Source organism: Chiloscyllium plagiosum, unplaced genomic scaffold (genome assembly GCF_037043375.1).
Source record: "Chiloscyllium plagiosum isolate Xiang-an unplaced genomic scaffold, Cpla_swu_hap1 HiC_scaffold_31, whole genome shotgun sequence".
NCBI classification, from domain to species: domain Eukaryota; kingdom Metazoa; phylum Chordata; class Chondrichthyes; order Orectolobiformes; family Hemiscylliidae; genus Chiloscyllium; species Chiloscyllium plagiosum.
This window is the reverse complement of record NW_028270169.1, coordinates 73900699-73921354: the sequence shown is the minus strand read 5'-3', so window position 1 is coordinate 73921354 and position 20656 is coordinate 73900699. Positions and strand designations below refer to the sequence as shown.

General features: G+C 42.9%; 1 long non-coding RNA gene and 1 other non-coding gene across 3 annotated transcripts in view; both read left to right on the top strand.

The window, feature by feature from the left end:
* Positions 1-20656, top strand: part of LOC148142002 (uncharacterized) — a 972588-nt gene that overhangs the window by 101845 nt on the left and 850087 nt on the right. The window lies entirely within an intron of this gene.
* On the top strand, positions 966-1047 carry trnas-uga (transfer RNA serine (anticodon UGA)). Its single transcript has one exon. It is a non-coding gene; the product is annotated as a tRNA-Ser (tRNA).

Sequence of the window (20656 nt, the reverse complement as noted above, 5' to 3'; positions counted from 1 at the left end):
ACAAATAATCTCCACACATTTCCCTCCTGACAAGTATGATAAAGTCAAATCGTTGCTATTTATTAAATCATGAGGGACATGGATAGGTTGACTCGTCACGGTGTTTTCCGGCTGGTGGGGAAGTCAAAATTTAGAAAACATCGGTTTAAAAATTAGTGGGTAAGGATTTAAAAGGGACGTCAGGGGCAACTTTTTCAGACGTGTCCAGAATGCGCTGCCAGAGAAATTGGTGGAGACTGGTACAACTATAACATTGACTGGCATCTGGATGGATATATGAGTAACAAGGTTTAGAGGGATGTGGGCCAAATGTTGGCAAATGGGACCTATTAATTTAGGATATCTGTCCACCATGGTCAAGTTGGAAAAAAGGGCCACTTTCCGTGTTGTATTGTTCAACGACTTGATGACTCGAGAACAACCGCAAAAACTTTGCAAATAATTCCGTCAAGACGATTTCAAGTTCCAAATCTTCGGTTAATCTTCCTCTCTTGTGCTCACAAGTTCATTACCTGATGTCAGAACAAACGATTAGTTGCTGGATCCATTCCTGTAAATTGGTTCTGCATTCTTTCTAATTCTGATATTTTTTTACGAATGTAGCTCGTGTTTATGGACTTAGCATCAATTTTTCTAATACCATATTTCGATGAATATTAAAACACAACAGCATATTTAATTTGGCACCAGATGATGAACAATTGAGTCAAAATCGATCGGACGCAGTGAGACAATGATCCTCTCTTCGTGTGGTGTACATCCGTGACTCTATAATTCGACGAAGAATCATTCCCACAACTTCAGCTGTGTCAGAATCTAGTTTGCGATGAAAGCCTGTCAATCTGCAAAGGTAACGTTCTCTGGGTCACTGCAAAGGATTTGGCAAAATCTTTGGGTCTTGAAAATTTGTTCTTCCAACAAATGAATTCAGTTGTTTTACTGTGAATATTGACAATTTTGCCGCAGCTGTGATGGCCGAGAGGTTAAGGCGTTGGATTTGAAATCCAGTGGGGTCTCCCTGCGCAGGTTCGATTCCTGTTCACAGCGTCGAATCTTTTAAAAGTCATTAATTCCTTTGCAGGATTTGGATTTCGTGGAGCTTGAGCTTTGCATTCAATCGAAAGTAAATTTTCAACTCTGAAGAATCCGAAGTAATTTCAAGACTGACCCAGTCATCTAATTGAATAAATTATATGTCGAGACACAAAAAGCCACCAACTTCCAACACGAATCAGTTTCAACACATTTGTCGAACTATCGTGAAATTTGGATGTTCGGGGGATGGAATTCAGCAAAACAAGAAGCAATGCAATACATTTACCTGCAAGTGATGAATTTTTTTTTAGGATCAGTTGAAAATCAAGCTGAGAAAGTTCAACCTAATTTGCAGCTGACTCTCAAGGCCAATAATCTATTATATCAGCAGTCAATGAATTAGAAAAAAGCAACTCCATGTGTGGAAAGGAACTTGACTGATCCAGGTTCCTGGCTTGCGATGTGAAAAGGCAAGGCGATATCAGCGGAATAGAATTTTCTGGAAATATTAGAAATGGAATGTTTACGGTCTTCTGCTGTCCACATTCGTAAGAAACTGTGCATTAAGAACTGAAATTGAAAATTAACGATTTAGCCCTCTGCTTGTGGTGTAGCATTGTTCAGAACAATAGGTTGTTGTTGAGGCTAAAATTGACCAAAATAATCGATGTGGATCTTATCCACGGCCTTCGTTGGAGCAGTTGGTGCGGAGAGCTGAGCTTGAAGAACCAAATGCCAATTATTCATCCTGGCTGTCTGAATTGCTTAATTAAACATACTCCCAGTTTAATGAGAAAACCTTTGCTATCAGAGTTAGATATTTTCATGTCAGCATGTTCCGATATGAGAAGACACTTATGAGTAGATGGACTTAAATTTTGACTCTAACGTCAGAGATGTTGACACATTTCTGCACCAAAACAGCACTACCATTGGTATCAAATCAAACTGAACAAAGGACTAGTCACTTAGACATTTCCTGTCTGCAGACTCTGCCAATGGACCGTTCAGGTCCGATGTAGGAATAGGGCGTGGTGACATCTGTTCGCAAATGGATCACTTCATTCTTGCTCACGATCCATAAACCGTAATTCATTTTAAACTTCTTTGCCATCTGCATGATAAGTGGTACATAATGCACAGGTTTCCTTCTCGAAAGAAAAGCGAAATCTTATTCAATGCAGACGCAAATTCAAGTTGTCCCTGGTCGACCAGAAGACAGATGTCGCGAAACAAAGTGAATATAGAAAACAATCAATGTTTTCTGGGAGTCAAAAAGATGTACTGGAATAACGGAAACATATATTTGGAACTAAAGTCACATACCACTTCCACAGACTAAATGTTCTTGAACCGTTATCTTAATTTGACCTTCATGTCCACCATTGCTGCAAAAATTATCTTAACAACTCAGAACTTTGTGTTCTTTGATATTCTCTCCTTCATGTATCTATTGATTTTGAAACTAAAACCGAGCAATAATAATGCACCCTATTTCACTTGCAAAAATCGGAAGAAGATCAATTTATAAGAGAACAGAAATAAAGCTACGTCTGTCTTTCGAGAGAAAACAGTTACCATTTAGACTCCAAAAAGTCTTCTTCAGAAGTCTGCGGAATGAACTCGAAATAGTAGACCGAAAATGAAAAAAAGAAGCCAAAATGCCGCGAATACACCACCCGCAAGTGCATCAAGTCCTACTCGAATATGCCGGTTTACTACCATCAACATCAGTGGAGAACGGAACAAAGCTCATTCTGCAGTTGTCAACCTGTTGTGACGTAGTTTGTAAAGTCAGAAATATGATCAGGTAAAAAGCGGGATGAAAACGGGATATAGGAAGTCTGAAAAAAGCAAGTGCGTGCTTTGCTTTGAAGAAGGTTGGCAGTGATGATAATGGAAATTAATACTCAGCATCGTTGCAACACACAGGGACGCAATTCGTTTTGCTAGGTTTCTGTTCTGCCATTTTATAATCACGACTGCTGTCGGGTTTGGTTTCCATTCCAGGCTTAGGTGACAGCCTGATGGAAGTTTGCACATTCGCCCAATTTCTTTGTGGTTGCTCTGGTTTGCTGCCACATTCTAAACATTTGCAGGTTATTTGGAATGGCCATTGAACGCACACGGTTACAGAGACAGTGATGACTCTGTAATAGGAGTGTCTGGATAGGACGTACTTCAGAGGATTTTTGTGAACTTAAATAGACAGAGTGGGGTTAATCTGCTGTTTCCTGGGTGAGCTACATGGACAGAGAGGGGTCAGGGTCTTCTTCCCTGAGGGAGATACGTTGACAGAGTTGGGTTAGTTGCTCTTACCTGTTTCAGTCACGCAGATACAGTAGGGTCAGTCTGCCCTTCCCTGGGCGAATTTCTTTCACAGAGTGGTAACAGTCTGCTCTTCCCTGCCTGAGTGAAATAGAAAGAGCGGGGTCAGTATTCTCCTCCCTCGATAATTTATGTTGACAGTCTGGCTTCCGTCTGCTCCTCCCTGGCGAGTTACATTGGTAGAGTGGGTTTAGTGTTCGTTCATTGGGTGAGTGCCATAGACAGAATGGAATCAGTCTGCTCTTCCCTGAGGGAATTATATTTATAGAGTGGGGTCAGACTGCTCTTCAGAGAATGACTTTTATTGACAGTGTGGGATCAGTCTGCTGAGTTTCACTGAGAGTGTGGGGTCAGTCTGCCCTTCCCTGGGTGAGGAACACTGACTGAGTGGCGTCAGTTTGCTCTTCCCTCAGTGAGTTACATTGGCAAGGTGGCGTCAGGAGTGGCGTCTTTGAGGAGTTGACAAAAGTAACTCGTCCTCTACATCTTTGGGATAATTAGGGATGGGCAGTGAATCTCATCTCATTGAAAGACAACTGTGTCCCAGAAATGCATTTCTAATAATTGCATGTACTAATTCGACACTGCAAGCGGTCGGGAATAATTTGAGGAGAGGTGCAGGGTCGAATAATTAAAGTCAAATGCACTGATGCCGAGGAGACATGACACAAGATGTGAGTGTTATGCTGATGGTGCAAGGCTCAGTGTCAGTGCTATTTATTTCTCACTGTTCGCAATGACTCACACACCACTGCTGTCAATTCACAACAATGAGCCTGTTCATCTTGGTTTGAAAATCCCTGCATGTGTATTAACGTGGTTAATGGGACGCGAGAGGAGATGAGCACATCCTCTTTATTCTGTCAGTTTAAACAGATGAAAATATCTGTTGAATGCCAATGCAAAAGGATACTGTCTTTTTCTGTGCCGTTTCAGTGGGGTATGCTCAGCATTGAAATGTCTGTTTTTGCACAAGCAGAGTTTGATTGCCATTCATACTGAGCAACGCTAATACAGAAAACGCGTTTTCGAATTCCTGTGATCAAGTGGTTCAGACATTGCACATATGGACGACAAATCTGGCTTTTAACGTGGCGCCCCGTGGCTTAGCTGGTGAAAGCATCTCCAATCACACTGGTGCCTGCTCATTTTATTGAAAGCTCGTTATTTCTCACAAGTATTGCGTTGCTGATCGAGAAACTCAGTGTCGTGTTTGAATTGATTTATATTCTGATTTCGAGTTCCGTCTTCATTTTCCAGGTTTAAATCCAGTAGTGTATGTTGCTCTTTTTAACTACTATTTTAACCTGGAGATTCTTCCCGCAGTTCCACAAGCACTTCTGCTTCTCATCCTCTTATTCTCATTCCTTCATTCCCAGATTTGTGGAAATTAAGTGGTGAGGCAGGAGACACTGCAGCATTCCTGGGGAATGTTGTTGTAATGGCACAGACACCACGACATGATCACCCTCATTCTCTGCTGTCACCATTCATTGATTGTACACCAACAGTAAATGCATCCTTGTTCTTCTTCAGCTATCATGTAATTACTTTCTTTTTCTGTTGGATAAGGAATTCAACTTTAACTTCGAAAGGGTCTTTAGATTTTGAGGAAGAAATGTCTCCTTGCCTCAGGTCGAAGTGACAGACGCATTATCCAGAGAATGTGAGACTACTTCGACCGACTCCAGCCAGGCGTCAGAAAGCCTCTCAGCAGTTCGAATCTCAAACTGTCTCTGAATGTCAGGCTTTTCAAGAGCAGAAATGGGAAATGAGGGATATGGACAGCCAGAGAGTCGGAGAATGTGAAAAAAGGCCCAGGAGGATACAGAGACAAATATAGAAAGAACAAGGACACATTTTGAGGCAGACACTAAAAGAAACAATTCTCCATTCGGCGTGACTGCTAAATAACAGAAAGCAAAAGGAAATGTTGCCATTAAAATATAGCCTTCCACCAGCTCAGGAAAATGAAAGTAGCATGACAGCTGATTAAGTCCTTTTAAGATTGTAAATTCGACGTTTGTAAACTCAAGAGTGATTTTGATAAATATCCTGATTCGACAGGTAAGATTATCATTTTCCCAACAGTATAATCTAGGAATCTATAACTAACCTGTTTCATGTCCATCTAAAAAAAAAATCTGTTTCTCTCCACAGACGTTGCCAGGTGTAGTGGGTTTCTCGATCAATTCTCGTTTTTAGTTCAGCTTTCCAAAACCTGCATCTTTTTGATTTTTGATAACCTGGCACAAAACCAAGAATTACCAGGTTCGGACCAGTGGTCAGAAATACTGGTACCACGATATACTTGCACAATAAAACGTTCATTCCCTGTCCGAAAATAGAACTAATGCCATGGCAGTTCTAGTTCCAAATCCTAACTACGACATTACAGTGAATGAAGACAGACGCTCTTGCACTTATTCTCAATGAAATGGCTTTTCCTTTTCATTTCTGATCAGTTTCACTGCAGATTGTTTTCTACTCGTCGTCAAGTTTTGCAGAATGAGAAAGCCCATTTGGCCCATGGTGCAGTCTGGTTTAAAGACATTCGTCTATTCCATTCCCAGTTTCCACCTTATGTGTTCTGATGTTTCCAGTGCAAATTGCAGTGAGGTTCTCGCTTTGATCTTAGATGACACAACAATGGGATTGAAGTTTGACATAGTCACACTGTGTTATTACCCACGTCGTGTCTCCCACAGAAAGAGACACACAGACACATTCCCCGAGAGTGGCAGAGTTCTCAGGATTTGACCAGCTCCTTGTGCTTCACTTCAGCTGTCCGCTCCAACATGCAAGTTCAACCGCCAAAAGGCAGCTTTTGGTTAAGCCAAAGCCAGTTCTACAGACAATGAGAGACGTTGCTCTGAGCTAGAATTTGAAGTGGACGAAAGAAACTGCAAATTCGAAAACCCAAACCCTTCCGTTCCTGACAGACAACAGGAATTGACGAGCACGCTGCATCCTCGCGATTTTAAATGCGAACCGACAATCCCCTAACTCGACGTCAGGCGTGTTACCGATTCCGTCACTGAACCAAAAAAACAGGTTTGGCTGTGACAGTTTGTCTATAGGTAATGTAAACATCCACATCAGGGAAACAGCATTCACAAGGTGAAAAATCAGCAAACATAATCACCGTCACTGTTTCACTTGGAATTCCCCACTCTGTGAACCATTTCCTTTCACTTTACTTTCATATTTGAAGTTTGTTACATTCCAGAGCCTGAACTAATTCAGCGAGAAACCACTGGTCATTTCGAGCCCGTCACCCGGAATGAGGCGAGTTGAACGATGCCTTTCTTGCTGCCAAAACATCAGCGCAGCTCAAAACGAGCTCGTGTTTGCATCAGTCTTTACTTAACTTGCTGCAGTATATCTGCTGAACAACATCAGATTATCACAGCATTGCCTTCTTCACATTGAAACCAAGGGTGATAATATGAACCGACTTGGATACTTGGAGAGAGAAACACTGCTGACAAAGACAATTATGACGTGAAGAGCAGGCACTAGAGTTTGTACAGGTCCCAGAGGCTACTGCAGTATCATTGGACATCCCTGCATACGAGTCTGAGTTTGCATTGCCAGGAACAGGCTTTCATTCCCAGTTAGGAGATGTAGATTTAATTATCTTCTTGTGAATTATCCGAATGAAAACTAAATCCTGGCTGCACCCAGAACACACACACGGATCCTGCCAGAACAATTCAGTGATTGATCAGCATCTGTCTGGAAGGACAATGGCAGCAAATACAAGCGAAAGCTATCACAGCAATTACCCCTCCAAGGTTCTCGCGTTTCCCAGTTAAAAATATTTCGCTGTTCCTTCAATGTCCCGACGTCTAAACCCTTGCCTCATGGCATTATGCCTGTACCCCGCTACTGAGGTCACCCAGGGTTATGCGGAGTAACTCATAATCTCAATCTCTCGAGTAATTAGGGATTGACGGTGCATCCCATCACATTGAGCAATGACTTTATCCCAGTAATACGTTTCCTAAAGCTGCAGTTTCTAAGGGAACACTTGCAAGCTGTCGGGAATAAGTTGAGAAGTGGAACGGACGAGAGGAAAATGTGATAGGCAATGATGACTGGGAGGCATGAGACAGCAAGTGAGTTAGGAGCTGGTGTTGCAACGTTCAATGTCAGTGTCAGTACTTACTGACCACTATTCACTCTGACTCACACACCACTCCTTAACAATTCACCGCAATGAGCCCATTCCTCTTAGTGTGAGTTTACCTTTGCGGATATTAACGCGGTTAACGGTGCCCAAGAGGATGGATGGATCCGCGTTATTCTGTCAGTTTAAACAGTCTAAGTTATCAGTTTACAACAAAAGTAATAAGAGATTGCCTCTTCCTGTGCATTTTCAGTGGAGAATATCCAGCTTTGAACTCTTCTGCATAACCAGAGGCTGTTTTAAATTTACACCGAGTAACTGTGAAACACACAAAAATGAGTCCGAGTTCCTGTGTTCGAATAGTCAAGTAAATGCACGCATAGTTTTGAATCGTTGAGCTTGGGCAGTCCCTCAGCCTTAGTTAGTGAAAGTTCCTGTGAAAAGACAGCCGAATATGGGATCAAATCCTGACATCTCAATGTTTATAGGTCTTTCATGAAAAACAGAGTTCCCGACTTCACTTGTGGTTCTGGTTGTGGTGGGAATTCAAATCAATGACTGGATCTAGGTTATAGTTTAAAGACAGCTCCTTCGACACCTCTGCCACGCTGCCACAAAAACACCCGCAAACACGTTTTTCATGATTAGTGTTTCAGCATCGCCTCACTTCAGGCACTTACCCACACGCACTTTCAATGGCGAACTTGGCGTAAGTTTGATAATATTTATGAGGATGTTGCAAGGCATACAGTGTTTGGACTGTAGCGTAAAGCTGAATAGGATGTGAAAATTTTCCCTGGAGCTTGAGGGCTGAGGGATGGGCCTACAGAGGTTTATATCAATATGAAGGAGACGGTAGACTAAATGGTCAATGACTATTTATTCCCAAGGCAGGCAAGTTCAAAACAAGGGAACAATGTTTTAAGGGGAGAATGGTAAAATTTAAAAGGGATCTGAAGGACATTGTTTTTTTCACACAGAAAGGTTTACATGTTTGGAATGAATTGTCAGATTTAGTGGTGGAGTCTGGTATACTCTCAACATTTCAAAGGCATATGGATCTGTATACAGACAGGAAAGTTGTAAAAGAAAAAACGTGAAAATTTGGCAAATAGAGCGGTTGTTTAAGGGGTCAGCCCCTCTGAGATGCTGCAGTGGCGATCACCAGTTTGAATAGGCACTCATCACTTGGTCAGTGCGTTGGGCTGGTTTTCTGGAAGATGGTTAGATTAGATTCCCTACAGTATGGAAACAGGCTCTTCAGCGCAACTAGTCCACACCGACCCTCCAAAGAGTAACCCACCCAGATCAATTTCCCTCGAACTAAAGCACTGATTATTATGGGCAAATTAGCATGTCAAATTCACCTGTCCTGCACGTCTTTGGAGTGTGGGAAGAAACCCAAACAGACGCAGGGAGAATGTGCAAACTACGCACAGGAATCAAACGTGGAACACTGGTGTTGTGAGGCAGCAGTGCTAACCACTGAGCCACGGTGCCGCCCTAAAAGGGGATGGAGAACGTAGATAGCAACCCTGCAATCTCTCGCATGCAAAGAGAGTACTCTCCCATTTGAGATAACTCCCACAGGCTGCTTCGGTTAAAACCAGGAACGAATCATTTTTTTCTGATCTGAGGCTGCCAATGACCATTCTTCTTGACACATTCCCAACTTCTCAGTGGGAGGTTTTGGCTGCGGAAAATACCTCACAAATAATGTTGCCCGCGCAGCTCTCCAGCGAAACCAAAACCTGACATCTCATGAACAGAAGCAGAACTGACAAAGATAACCTATTTTCAGACACACCGACTCATGAATGCTGTCTGTGAGGCAGAGCAAGTCGTTTGGGTCATGAGCTGCTCACACAAATTGCAGCGAGGCAATTTCAAATCGTGCTTTCAACGTACTGACGCCTTAGTGCATCAATACTTCCAGGAAAGTGCTCAAGTAACATGAATCAGAACTGACTAACAATGAACCATGAAAAGTGAAGATTACCAGTTACAGTCTCGATTAGATGAGGTTAACAATTGGGCTGATGTCTCCACCGGATCGAGAGGACCAATCACCAGCCTCTCTCATCAGGACAGAAATTAAGGAAATTAGGGAAAAGTAACCAAGTTTTATATCGCAATTTCCGTCCTTTTCGCAACAACAACAGAAAACTGCGAGCAGATTCAATGTAGAACCTAATTTCACATAAACAGGGAAATAAATATCTCCATTCACTTTCAGAGAAACGGTGAAAAATGCAAATTGTCTGGAATATGAAAGATTGGCCCAGCCTGTTTTTGAGTCGCATATTATGCTGGTGGCCTTTCGAGCTGGAGGGGAACGTGACAACTGCAGCAGAAGGGGAAAACATGGGCACTGACATGTTGGTTGTTTTCTGCTGTGCCACATCACAGCCGGGTTAGAAGAAATGACTGCTTTTTTTTCTGTTCAACTTTAACAAAACTCATCCCTGCAAAACGTTGCCAGCTTAATCCATTAGCACACGTGGCCGCGCAGGGATGCAAACACAAGCCTTCTTAAGAAGTGGAATCTGAAATCAGAGTCTCAGGTTGCTCAGCCCCGCGAGCACACAGGCCAAAACCGGAAACCCAAGAGCATGTACCTGATGATACCCTGCAGCATACTCACAGCAACTGCACCAGTCCTGCAGAATAAGCGGTGGGAAGGAATTGCTCTATCTGAGCGGTCGTGCTTGTTGTTCTCATCAGCAAATCTGGCTTTGAATTTGCTAGCCCATATCTGCTGCCATGCTGAAACGGAATGCAATTCCGATTAGTCGCTGTGTGAAACTTTGTTCATTTTCTCTCTTCAGATAAAGTGATCACTGGAGATGATGAATTCTGCTCCTGCCAGAAACGCTGACTCTCCTGCATCTCGGATGAACTGAAAAACTGATTTAGTACTGGAATCCGAGAATGGCAGAACACGTAGCAAGATTATTCGAAACCCAGAGCCAATAAGAGTTCCAACTTTCCTTTTCTTTCTCCATAATAGTGCATTATCCAGCAGAGCCATGAGCAACTGCCACCTGGCTGCAAGCTGAGTTGGAAACCTATGTGGCAATCAAGGACATGCGACTCACTTATTGTCGGTAAATCAAACACTTCTCACTTTGAGGTGTACAAAAATTAGTTTCTATACATATTCAGGGAAGGTCAAAGACGATCTGAAATGTCAAAGAGGTGGTCACTGTTCGTGATTGCTCTTTGTTCGAGTTGTGAAAAGGTTTCCCGCTTTAGTCGCATTCACATTTCTTGTTGATGACTGAATCAGACAGAAGGTGTTTCACCAGAGCTGCACTTGACTTGCATTCCTCTCCCTCGCTGTCATACTTTCCTGGAACTCTGTGAGAACAAGAAAACAAAATACATACTGCGTCATTCGGCAGCCTGTCTGTGATTTCCAAATTTTCAGTTACAATATGGCTTAGACTTCAGGCCACACGGTAATATTAGTAACAGTATGAGAACAAGAGTCGATAGTTCATCTGTGCCTGTAAATCTTTTCATTCCTGTTGTTGACTGAATGAACTGTATCCGTGTCTGCTGCTTCGAAACTCGAATATGTGAACTGCTCCAAACTATGATTGAGGATTTCTGGTTTTGGTTGACACACCTTGAGAAACGCCAGACAACGTTCAAATGAAGCTTTCAGAGCACATTTTCGGATGCATTTGACAGAGATTAACATCATGAATCCAGTGTTCGCTGTGACAGAAGGAAATGAATGTTCTCCTTGTTACTGATCCAGGCCACCTTCGCATGTCAAGCAAATGCGGTACTGTTGTTACAAAAAGGATCAGTGCTCGGTAACTGTGTCCTTAAAGAGGACATGATTGAAAAAATAAAGAATACCATGTTGAAATATCCAGGAAATATTGGCTAAAAAGGCGCAGACAATTTTCCCTGCAGCGCCAAGACAGAGGAACATATGTAACGGCACTCTTAAACAGGATGGCCAGCAGTGATATAGACATCACCACATATGAAGGACCACTGCTAATAGAAATTTTAAAATGAATTTCACGCAGCAGGTATTCGGAATTATATTTTATTCACCGCTACAGTAGTATTTGGCGAGTAAATTCAAAACAAGGTTTGCTGATGAGAATGCAATAAAACCCCATCGATCATGATATGAAACTGAGATTGATGACACGTAGACACGGTGTAACAGCTGCCAACACATGTGGAGGGTTTTGGGACGGATGAGGACCCACTCTGGGAAAAAGACTGGATCCTAAGACTGGGGATTAAGTGTTCAGGTAGAGGACTGGAGAATGGGGTTAAGAACGATATTAGCCAAGATCGAATGATGAAGCAGATTAGATATTCTGAAAGCGCTAACTGCTCCTATGTCTTCCAATCTCTGGCCATCTGGTATCTAAGGAAATAGAAACAGAGTTATTTGTTCAGTTGGAAGTCCTGGGCAAAGTGAGAGATAGAACAAGCATGATACAATTTTAGAGACTGGGAAAATGTTTGGAGAGGAAGCAATAAAAGTGAAGCTGAATATAAAGTTTGAAGTCAGGATATATTAAATAAAAAGGAAGTTTGTAGAAAGGCAGAGGGACATGAAGATTGAAAAAGAAGTGTCACCAGTCCCGAAATCTCATTCGGTTTTCATTTTCAAGATGCGACCGGACCTGCTGAGATTTTCCAGCAATTTCATTTGTTGATTCTGAAGCTGAAGATGGGAGTGATCCTGGACCAATCAGCTCTCTCATGTTCTGGGAATATTTGACTTACCCGTTCGATCAGATCAGGTCTGTCCCACACTGAAACCTCAGAATCCTTCCCCACCCCCACCCTCGTTACTGGCAATAAACTGTTCATTACATAAACTTACATGAGCACACAACAAGAACAATTGCAAAATGTACAGGGAGAGCTCCGTTCCGTTCCATCAGCACATTCTGAATCAGTTAATTTTTGTTCAGGACCCATGAGACATTGAGCCGTCTCTGTCAGACCACTAACAAATGGCCATTCGCGTTCTGTGTCTTTGAACACTTTGGTTGGTGCACGGATGTAGTGGAATCTCATGTTTTGTAATGGACATCATTCATAGTATTTTCAGCTGCACTGATAAACTTGTCTCTGGCGCTTCCAGGAAAGTGCAGACAGTTTTCACTCAGTAACCGACATGTGATCAAAGCAGGAGGACATATGCGTCTATAAAAGCAACAAGAATGCTCCACCAGCGTTGGCTTGCAATTCTGCATGTGGAACAAAGAGCTGGAACTCGATTAAACAGTGAAAACGAATATTATGGGGCTTGGATGCACGACTCTCTGATTGAACACCTCATATTGCACCGAACTGAGACAGCCAGGCCTAACGCACGATGAATTAGTTTGCTATTTCATTCTGCGCATAATTCACCTGGAACAGCATTTTGCAAGAATCCAGCTCATTCCCCCCAATCACAAATATCATTATTCACATCTTTCACTTTTGTTATTTCTTCAAAACATTACAAGCTCTTTAACACTTGTCCTGGCATTTAAGACTCAACCCTAATATTTTCATGAGAAGTGATTTCCAGTCACTCTGGCAGACAGTAAATCAGTCGGAAAATTACCTAAGGAAACCCAATCATTTCTGTTTACAGTGTTGGGAATTTCCCATCTGCTGACGAGACACAGTCCTCACAATCAACATGTTCTTTGTTCTTCCTGCCTAAAACGTTTACCACTTCTTATTTTCAGGACAGGAGTTTTGTTTATAACATGTTCCAAGAACAGGAACAACCTTCCAATCTCCTGACGCCGTTTCCAATTTAAAATGTAAGTTTTGCTCCATTCTAACGGGAAGAGCAGTTAATGAGGAAGGAATTTCCACGAGCTGTGTCCCAGGGTTTAGCAGGAAGCCGCTGATTGCAGCTGCAGTGGCCTCTTTCAGTTGGCATCGGGGGAATTGGAGAACATGGTGTCGTATTCTGCTGCGTGTAAACGTCTTGCTCCCTGCAGACTCGGGGTGAATCATGGAGAGTTTTCGGAACAACACTGCCTACCAGTCTCTGGCCATCTGCTATCTAAGGAAATAGAAACAGAGTTATTTGTTCAGTTCGAAGTCCTGGGCAATGTGAAAGATAGAACAGTCTTGAGACAAAATTGGAGACTGGAAAAATGTTTGGAGAGGAAGTAATAAATGAGAATCTGAATAGAAAATTGGAAGTGAGGAGACATTCAATAAAAAAGGAAGATTGTGCAAAAGCAGATGGAGATGGACATGGAAACGAAATGTCACTAGTCCCGAAGTCTTAAATCGGTTTTTATTTCCAAGATGCTACCAGACCTGCTGAGATTTTCCAGTAATTTCATTTGTTGGTTCATAAACAGAAGCTGGCAGTAATCCTGGACCAATCAGCTCTCTCATGCTCTGGGAATATTTGACTTACCGTGTCCATGTCCCACACTGAAACCTCACAATCCCGCCGCGCCTCCACCCTCGTTACTGACAATATACAGTTCATTACGTTAAACACAAGAAGAACAATTGCAAAACGTTGAGGGAGAGTTCCCTTCGGTTTCCATCAGAACAATCTGAATTAGATAAAATTGGTTCAGGACCCATGTGACATTGATCCGTCTCTGTCAGACCCCTAGAAAGTGGCCATTCGCTTTCCGTGTCTTTGAACACTTTGATTGGTGCATAGTTGGTTTGCAACCTCACGTTTTGAAACGGACATCATTCATAGTATTTTCGGCTGCACTGATAAAGTTGTCTCTGGCGCCTCCAGTAAAATGGAAACAGTGTTCACTCAGAAACCGACGTGTGATCAAAAGCAGGCGGACAGATGTGTCAATGAAAGCAGCAAGAACATTCCCCTGCGAAGGGTTGCAATACTGCACATGGAACGAAGAGCCGGAATTCTATTAAGCAGTGAAAGCGCCCATTGTGAGGCTTGCACCCACGACCCTCTGATTAAGCAACTCACACTGCACCGATTGAGCTAACCAAGCATGGTGCACTGTGGATTAGTTTGCAATTCCATTGCGAGCATAATTCATCAGCAATTTGTAAGGATCCAGTTCATTCCTCCTAATCACAAAAACATCATTCACACATTTCACTTCAGTTATTCCTTCAAAGCATTACAATGTATTTAGCACTTGTTCCGGGATTTAAGGTTCAACCTTGATATCTTGGTATTTTTAACCTCACCTTGAGGCCGCTGAAGTGATTTTCAGTCACTCTGGCAGACAGTAAAACAGTCGGTAAATTACCTCAGGAAACCCAATCATTTCCGTTTACAGTGTTGGGCATTTCCCATCTGCTGAATAGACAAGGTCCTCTCGATCAACACTTTCTTTGTTCTTTCTACCTAAAACCTTCACCACTTTTTTATTTTCAAATCAGGAGTTTTATTTATAACACGTTCCAAGAACTGGAGCAACATTCCAATGTCCTGAAGCCGTTTGCAAATTAAAATGAAAGTTTTGCTCCTTTAACACGGGAAGAGCTGTTACTAAGGAAGGAGTTTCCACGAGTTGTTTCCCATGGCTTGGCAGAAAGCCACTGATTGAAGCTGCAGTGGCCGCTTTCTGTTGGCATCGGGAGCTTGGAGAAAATGATGTATTCTGCTGCGTGTAAACGTCTCACTCACTGCGGACTTGGGGTGAATCATGGATTAGTTTTCGCGGTTACAATGTCGATACATGGTCGGTGTAAATACTTGTGCTGAAATATTTGAGGCTTTATGCCCTGGGTGGGCTCGAACCACCAACATTTCAGCTAACTGCGCTGACCATTCGAGACACAGAAACTGGCTACTCAGATATCGTAAAGCAAAGTTATCGACGGGATATGAGGATACGTTGGACAGCAGGAACTTGCGTTGTTTTCAGACACGGTCGCTGATTTTATCACCGAGAGGGGATGCACACTGAGGAGTTGTGAACACTCAAATTAAAAGGCATCTACACATGCGCAGTTCTCTCACATACATCTCCACATAGTAGCTTACTTACGATGCTGGTAGTTGAAGCCACTACTCGATAGAGACTGAATGCTTAAAATCCAGCATATCAGACCGCTCGACCACGCTACCACACAAAAGCCAACACTCAGATTTGTTATGATTAGTGTTTCAGCATCGATTCACTTCAGGCACTGAGACCTCGTAAATTTTGTAATGAACTTGGCGTAATTTAAGAAGAAAGACCAAAGAAAATCTACAGACAAAGAACAGACCCTTCATCCATTCAAGCCTGAGCCGATCCAAATCTACTGTTTAAACCTGTCACCTAATTCCTAAGCATCCGTATCCGTCTGCTCCCCTTCATCTCATGCATCTGTCCAGACGGATCTTAAATGAATCTACCGTGATTACCTCTCCCGTCTCTGATGGGAACGCGTTCCAGACACCCTCCACCCGCTGTGTCAAGTAGTTGCCGCGTGTATCCCTCTTAAACCTTTCACCTCTCACTTTCAAAGCGTGACCTCTCGTTATTGAATCCTTCAACCTGGAAAATAAAACTTTTCTCTATCTACCCTGTCTGTTCTCTTCATGATTTTGTAAACCTCAAAAAGGTCCCCCTCAAACTCCTTTTTTTTCTAATGAAAACAAACCTAACCTATTCAACCTCTCTTCCGAGATTGCACCTTCCATACGAGGCAGCATCCACTTAAAACTGTTATGCACCCTCTCCAAAGCGTCCACATCCTTTTGGTAATGTGGCGACCCGAAATTTACACAGTATTCCAAGTGCGGCTAGACCAATGTCTTGTTCAATTTTAACATGACTTGCCAGCCATTTTATTCAAAACCCCATCCAATGAAGGCAAGCATACTATATGCCTCCTTGACCACTCTATCCACCTGTGCAGCAACCTTCAGCGTACAATGGACCTGCACTCACAGATCTCTCTGTCCATCAACTTTTTTTTCCAAAAGCTCTTCCTTTCATTGCAAAACTCGATCTAGAATTAGACTGGCCGAAATGCCTCACATTTGTATGTGTTGAACTCCAGCTGCCACTTTTCCCACCAACTTTCCAGTATATCTATATCCTCCTGTATTCTTTCACAGCCCCTTATACTTTCTGCTGGTCCAGAAATCTTCGTGTCATCTGCAAACTTTCTGATCATTCCAAGAGTGCTCTCTTCCAGATCATTTAAGTATATCACAAACAACAGTGACCAAAACACTGACCACTGTGGAGCACTACTGGTCATCTTTCTCCATTTCCTGAAACTCCCTTCAACTGACACTCTCTGTCTCCTATTGCGCAACCAATTCTTTATCCACCTGTCTAGAACACCCTGCACACCATGTTACTTTACGTTCTGCATTCGGTTACCATGGGGAACCTTATCTAGCTCCTTACTGTAGTGCATGTATATAACATCAACAGCCTTTCCTTCATCTATCAACTTGGTCACTTCCCTGAAAAACTCTATTAAGTTGGAAACTCACGAACTCCCCCGCACAAAACCATTTTGCCTATCACTGATATGCCCATTCTTTTCTAAATATGAAGAGATCCTACCCTCAGTACCTTCTCCAGCAACTTTCCCAACACTGGTGTCAGGCCCATTGTTCTGTAGTTATCCGGAATATCCCTACTATCCTTCCTGTACAGAGGACAATATGAGCAACGTTCCAGTCGGCCACAACCTCACCTATGCTTAAGGATGCCACGGAGATATCTGTCAGGGCCCCAGCTATTTCCTCTCTCGCCTCACTCAGGAACCAGGGATAGATCCCATCCGTTCCTGGGGATTTGTCCACATTAATTACCCCTAGCCTGCCCAACACAGCTTCCCTACTTATGGCAACATGATCCAGACTAATCAAATGTTTTACTCTAGACTCAACATTCATCATGTTCCTCTCCTCAGTGAACACTGATGCAAAATAATCATTCGGAATCTTACCCACTCTCTCAGATTCGACAGACAACCTTCCTTAATTTTCCTTTAGTGGATCAATCCTTTTTCTAGTTACCACTTGCTTCTTATATATGAACAATCGGCTTTAGGATTCCCCTTAATTCTGCTAGCGTGAAGTTGTTTCATGACCCCTTTTAACCCCCTTGATTCCTCGTTTAAGACTTGTCCTACTCTCCTCATGTTCCTCCAGGAACCATTCTGTTCTTAGCTGCTGAGGCATTATGTATGCTTCCCTTTTCCTCTTGGCGAGTCGTACAATTGTCCTGTCATCAACGGTTCACGAATATTGCCTTTCAAATCCTTTGCCTTCAACGGGACATGCCTATCCTGCACTATATTTAACCTATCTTTGGAAGCCTGCCACATATGAACTGTGGACTTTCCTACAAATAGCTGTGCCAATCCACATTTCCGACCTCTTGCATAATTTTGATATAATTAGCTTTGGCCAAGTTTAGTACTCTTTCCTCAGGACCACTCTCATCTTTGTCAATGAGTATTCTAAAACTTACAGAATATTGGACACTTCCCAAAGAAATCACCCCCGGCAACTGCTATCACCCGCCTTGGCTTGTTCCCCAATATCAGTTCCAATATGGCCTATTCCCTCGTCGGACTATTAATATACCGCTCCAGAAAACTCACCTGGAGGCTTCTTACAAATGGTGTCCCATCCAGACCTCTGATGCTAAGAGTATCCCGGTCAATGTTGGGAAAACGGAAATCTCCAATCACCACTAAATTATTGCCTCTACGTCTTTCCATGATCTGTTTAACTTTTTTGTTACACCTCACGCTCACTATAATACAGCCCCAAAAGTCTAACCTCACCCTTCTTATTTCACTGCTCCATCCATAGTGTCTCACGACTCAAGCCCTACATGGTGTCCTCCTTTCGCACAGCCATGATATCATGCCTGACCAGCAATGCAACTCCTTCCCCTTTTTCTTCCCTCCCTGTCCCGTCTGAAGCATCTATATCCTAGAACATTTGTTTGCCAACCATGCCCTTCCTTCAACTAAATCTCTGTGATCGCAATAACGTCATATTCCCAGGCACCAACCTAAGCCCTAAGTTCATCTGTCTATACTCCATGCATTAAAGTAGATGCATTTCAGGCCACCAGTTCTTTTGCATTCATCTGCTCTCTGCCTACTCTTTCCATTATTAATGCTATCTTCCTGATTCTTACATTTTCCAGTTTCCACCTCACTGCCGACTTGTTTTCTCTTGTGGTTCCCAGCCCTCTGCCACATTAGTATTAAACGTCTCCAACAGAAGGAGCAAAAACTCCCGAAAGGACATTCGTTCCCGTCTGGTTCAGATGTAGATCGTCAATTTTCTTATAGTCCCACCTTCGCCAGAACTGCTCGGAAAGTCCAACAAATCTGAAACCCGCCCTGCAGCACCATTCCTCAAGTCACGTGTTCATCGTGCCTTTTTTTATTCGTTTCTACGCTGCCAGTCACGTGGCACCGGCAGTAATCCCGAGATTACTACCTTTGAGTTCCCTCTCTTTAATTTCTCTCCTCGCTCCCTGAATTCTCCCTGCAGGTCCTCATCTCGTTTTTTTTTCATTGGTGCCTGTATGCACCAAGACAACTGGCTGTACACGATCCCCTTTCCGAATGTTCTTCAGCCGATGGGTGACATCCCTGACCTGAGCACCTGGGAGGCAACATAACTCCTCAGAATTGCTGATGCTCCACAGTGAGTCCACCCGCAGCTCCAAAGTGGCCACGCGGTCAATCAAGTGCTGCAGCTGGACACACTTCTTGCAAGTTTAGAAAACCTTAACAAGAATTTGCAAGGTTTGCACTGCTTGGACATGAGAACGAAACTGAATAGGCTTCGTCAGATTCCCAGGAGCTTCAGGGCTTAGAGATGCCCTCACAGAAGCTGATAAAATAATAAGGAAGACAGACAGAGGAAATAGTCAGGGAGCACTTTTTCACAAGACACGCGAGTTCAAATCTACATAGCATAAGTTTAATGTGAGAGAGGAAAAATTTAAAAGGGATGTGATGGACACATGTTTTTCACACAGAACTTCTGTGTGTGTAGAATGAATTGCCACATTTAGCGGCAGAGGTTGGTGCACTCACAACATTTCAAAGGCATCTGAATGGGTGTCTCGACAGGAAGACCTCGGGGAGATAAGGCACAAATATTGGCAGATATGTATGGATTAATTTCGGTTATCTGTTCAACAAGGGCAAGTTGGATCGCGGGATTTGTTTCCATGCTCGACAACTCTGAGATGCTCCAGCCACCGGCAACGGTTTCAATACACCATTTGCAAAAAACGCATGATGTTTGTTCGCCAACCAGCGAGTTTGGCTATTTTGTTTGGAGGGTGGATGGGCCCAACCGATCCAGAGATGAAGGTTTTCCGGATATTTGCTGCCAATGACCATTCTTCTTGACACTTTCCCAAGTTCACCGTCAAAGATTTTGGCTGAAGAAAAATATCGCATTACCCACTTTGCTCTCCAGCGAATCCAAAAACTAATAGCTCTTAACGTGGAACAGAATCAAAACTGAAAAGGCAGTAACATGATCAAACAAACCGAAGCTTAAGTGCTATCTGTGAGGCACTGTGATTCGTCTCCAACATGAGCTGCTCGCACAAATAACAGCGAGGCAATTCCAAACCTACTGGCGATTTAGTGTATTGCCAAGTCCTACAAAGTGCTCAAGTATAATAAAACAAAACAGAACAACAACGAACCATTAAAAGTGAACATTCCCAATTATATCCGTGATTAAATGAGGCCATCAAGGTGCCGGTGCCTCCATCTGATTGAGAGAGCCAATCACCTTTTTCCCTCACCAGGACATTAATGAAGGAAATGAAAGAAGTATAGAAACGTTGCACACCGCGATTGCCCACCTTTTCGCCACAGCATCAAAAAACGGCGAACAGATTCAATGCAGGATCTTCTTTCGAAATAACGGTGAAATAGCTATATCTATTCACTTTCAGAGTAAACGAGGAACAACGCAAATTGTCTAGAATATGAATAACTAACATAGACTACTTGGGTCCCAGATTCTACTGATGCATAGACTTTCATATGGAACGGTTCCATGGATGATTGCCCTACATCCAGAAATGTTCTGGCTGCCTTCTGTTTGCCCTGACACATTAATCTTGTGCTGCTCTAATCGAATTTGCCGATATTGCCATTTGTCCGTATTGCTACTCGGCATAGCTGGTCGTGGCAACTCGTGACTGCCACACA